Here is a 4068-nt window from a genome sequence, read left to right as displayed (position 1 = left end):
AATTTTCAAGATGTTCATTCCATTGTCTCTTGTTTAAGTGAGAATTATAGAATGTTGGATCCAAAAATAATTTGTGCTGGTGCAGTGAAGACCACTTGGCAGCTCCCAGGGAGGACAGGTTACCTGTGGAATGGTGTCTCCAGACTACCCCTCCTGGCTCTCAGGCCACCACCTAGATCACTCCTGCAACTGATTCTTAGAAATTCTCTGTCAAATACAATCTTAGAAATGGCAAGGCAGGTTCAACAAATTGGAATTTTTATAGGAAAAAGCAGTAAAATATTTTTCATTTGCAACATTAACATGTCCAAAGAAGAAAATTTTACAGATAAAAATAATACAGATAAATGAGAAAGTAAAAGGAGGATTTATGCCCAGCTGTAGCTACTCCAGTCACGAGGGACAGATGACAGCTGGGCTGGTGGTGAGTGGCCCACAACAGTTGCTTGTAGTTGAGATGAGTTTGCTCCTCAATCCCAAACCTTTCCTCAGGGGATTCATAGGAAAGCCAGTATGGTGAAACTCAAGTGAGGAATGAAGTACAAAGGCTACCTACCTGGTATCTATAGATGGCTATATGAACATGCAGCTTGCAAACACAGAAGAATACATAGATGAAGCATTGTCTGGACATTTGGGTGAAGTTTTAATAAGGTATAATAATGTCCTTTGTATCAGGGATGTTGAAGAAGAGGAAAAAGATGGGGAAATGAGAGAATAGCATTTTTGTGAGGAATTTTTAAATATATATTTCTAGAAAAATAAACCTGTTTTGTTTTTTTTTCTGAAGAAGAAGGAGGAGGAGGAGGAAGAGGAGGAGGAGGGGAGGAGGAGGGGAGGAGGAGGAGGAGATTGAAAGGCTTCTGATTGGTTGACCTGGTTCCACTGACACCACTAAACATCTATCTTCAGTTCCCTGATTTCACAACATGGAACTTCTTGGACACTCCCAAGGAACATCTAGATATTCTGTGTAGTGAACAGCCCTTCACACTTTACATGCCACTCACACCTTCCCAGCTTCCTGGCAGGATGGTATTCAGTGGTCTGTGACTTAGTTTGTTGAAGTTAATGACCTCAACCAAATGACCTCTTCCCAAGGCAAGCACTGCTTGAAGACCCCAAACTCTCTTTGGTATTCATCATTCTGGGAATCACCTCCCAGAGTCTCTCTCCCCAAAAGGGAAGAGAGAGACCTTGTGTTTGGTCAGGTGGACCAAGTGCATGCAAAGTCTCTGCAGAGAAAGTAAGCAGCATCTACAATTGGCCATAAATCTCCCTTCTGTTTCCAGTTTTCAAACCAATTATTTTTCTGGTTTATTCATTCAACAAAAGTTATAGGTATTGGATATACATCCTTGAACCAATCAAACAAATTTAACTCTCTCATTCTAGAGAAGGCAGTTAAGAGTAATAACAGAATGAACAAAACAACTACAAAAGTCCAATCATCTTCCTGTGCCCTGGTTTCAAAGAAAACCATGAAAATTGAAGCCAGGCCTTGGGCCACACCACTATTACAACACCTGCCACCAGGTACAGACGTGCCCTATCCCAGAGACACACTGAAGCTAGACCTAAGAAAGCTGTTGGAGTTGCAGGTGCATTTGGGGGTAGAAAGTTAATACAAAATTTAGGGTGGTAGGAGTCTCTGACCTGTAGATGAGACTCAGTCCTCTTGGGTATGTAGGACCCCACATGGTTTCCAGAGATTCCTAGAAAGAAATGTTTGCATGTACCCACAGTAGCATATTCCAGGTGTGTGATGCCTTTTAGTGACACGGTGCTTGTCTTTGTGTCTAAACCAAACTTAATTTGTCTTGTACTGTTCTCAGGTTATTAACACCTAATTCTTTAATAATTCCTTCCTGCTTAGTTTCATGTCTCTATTCATATTATGGGAAATATAAGATTTTGGCAAATGAGTATTACTTGGAGGAACCATGTGTTAGTTGCCAGTTTATCATCCCTTGGAGAGATCCTGGCTGAAAGTGAATCCAAGATGGAGGAAAGCAAAGGTTGGATGTGGAAAGAGGAACAGATACCTGATCACATAGGTTATTATTTTTATGACTGTTACTGCTGTTGCAGTTATTGTGGATACATGGGTAGAAGTTCAATGTGAAATGGCATCTGAGAGTTCTGTGTTCCAAGTGCTACCCAGGGCTGGTGCACATCCGAGCCACCTGTGGAGCTTATGACAGGACATATATTTAGGGCCTTCCCTTGGATATTCAGGTTAGTAAATCTGAAGTAGGGCCCAGGAATCTTCAGTTGAAAGAAATTCTCCAGATGATTCTGAAGTAAAGCCGGCTCCAAGAACCACTGATCTCGGCTGATTTTATCCTCCAATAGAGAAGCACATTAGTGGTTCCTGTGGAAGCATTGGTGCCCTGGAGTTCCCGAGCCCAGTCATTCCATTAGTGGGCAAGTCCATGTACATATCACATGCAATTATTATAATGCTAAATGTGGTCCTTTTGCACTTCCCCACTTTGATACTAACTTGTTCCCAGGAACAACCCAGGACCAGTTTTCTCCCTCCTTTTCTGTTAGCCATTTGTGTGTGTGTGTGTGTGTGTGTGTGTGTGTGTGTGGCTAGAGGGAGGGAAGAGAGGGAGCTCCTCAGCAGTTTCGTTGTTCTTCATATGGCAGTTTCTGGACCCTTCTGAGCATCACCCAGAAGGGTAAAGAGGGTTTAAAATATGGTTCCCTGGAGGCTATGTTTGTTGGATTGGGACTGTAAGATAAGTTACTCAGGTCATATTCCTAGTAACACACACACCTCATAATGGCCTATGCTCCCTAATTCCTTCTTCCCTCCAGCTTCCTGAACCACCCTGTTTCTCCTTGAACATCAGCATCAATATTTCCATGTTCTCTGAAGACACACCTTTGATTAGATTCATCATGTCATGGGAAAGTCTGTTCATATCCCGCAGTGGAACAGTATTCAGTGGATATGTAAAAGGTCAGACAAGGTGGAAGGGAAGCAGGGAAATGTCACACTTAAATGAATGATACATTATGTTCATCAGAGGTGTTTATACTAAAAGGAAAATAAACTATGATTGCATGTAAACAGAACCCTTAATGTAACCTAATCAATGCATTTATGCTGCAAAAGAAGCCAGAATCCAGTAACACATTATAAAATACCTACACATTGTGGAGGGGCAGAGTTGTCAAACCAGGTCTATAAATTCTCACCAACAGACACATAACTGAGCTTCTATCTGGTAACTGTATTAAAACAGTAAAGCTTATTAGTCATTGCTTTTTAACTAAGTAGCAACACTCCAAAGATCTACTGTGAAAAGACAAAGATGTGTGTGAGTAGAACTGAGTGGCATTACTGAAACAAATGTGTAGATTGATTGAAAGCAAACCTAAACTGGATTTTACCTCAGATACCAGGATGGTCCTGTGGACTTTAGCCAAATGTCTTTAAGGAAAAATGCAACCTCATCCTGGTGTGTGTGCATGTGTGAGAGCATGCACATGTGTGCATATACACAATATTTTTAAATTAAGAATGAAGTATTTCTGGATACATGGCCATTAATCAAAATTTGTAAAAATTTTAAAACCCCAAATTCCTGTTAAGGCCTTTTACAAAAGAGAGAACAAAGATGTCTGAGGAGGCCAGACAAGGCTGCTATACATTTTCTATAGACTGAATGGTGTGTCCCCACAAAATTTATGATGAAACCTAATCCCTGATGGGTTGATATTTGTAGATGGAGCCTTTGGGAAGTGCTGAGGTCATGAGGTTGGGGCCCTGATGAATGGGATTCGTATCTTTATGAGAAAGACCCCACAGAGCTCTCTCTCCCCTTCTACCCTGTGAGGACACAGAAAGAAAATGGCAGTCTATGAACCAGAAAATGGGCTCTCAGCAAACATGGAATCTGCCAGAGCCCTGATCTTGGACTTCCTGTCTCCAGAACAGTAAAAAATACATTTATGTGGTTTACAAGCTACCCACTCTCAGGTATCCTGTTATAGCATCCCAAATGGACTAAAACAACCTTCATGGTTTTAAAATACAGCTCCATAGCCAGAGCC

The 4068-nt window shown here is 41.4% G+C and overlaps 1 pseudogene; it reads left to right on the top strand.

The window, feature by feature from the left end:
* The first annotated feature begins 457 nt into the window (after positions 1-457).
* Positions 458-721, top strand: LOC110588675 (annotated as a pseudogene).
* Positions 722-4068: the final 3347 nt, after the last annotated feature.

This window comes from Neomonachus schauinslandi, chromosome 7, assembly GCF_002201575.2.
Source record: "Neomonachus schauinslandi chromosome 7, ASM220157v2, whole genome shotgun sequence".
In the NCBI taxonomy this organism is placed as follows: domain Eukaryota; kingdom Metazoa; phylum Chordata; class Mammalia; order Carnivora; family Phocidae; genus Neomonachus; species Neomonachus schauinslandi.
This window is presented reverse-complemented; position numbering and strand designations above follow the sequence as displayed.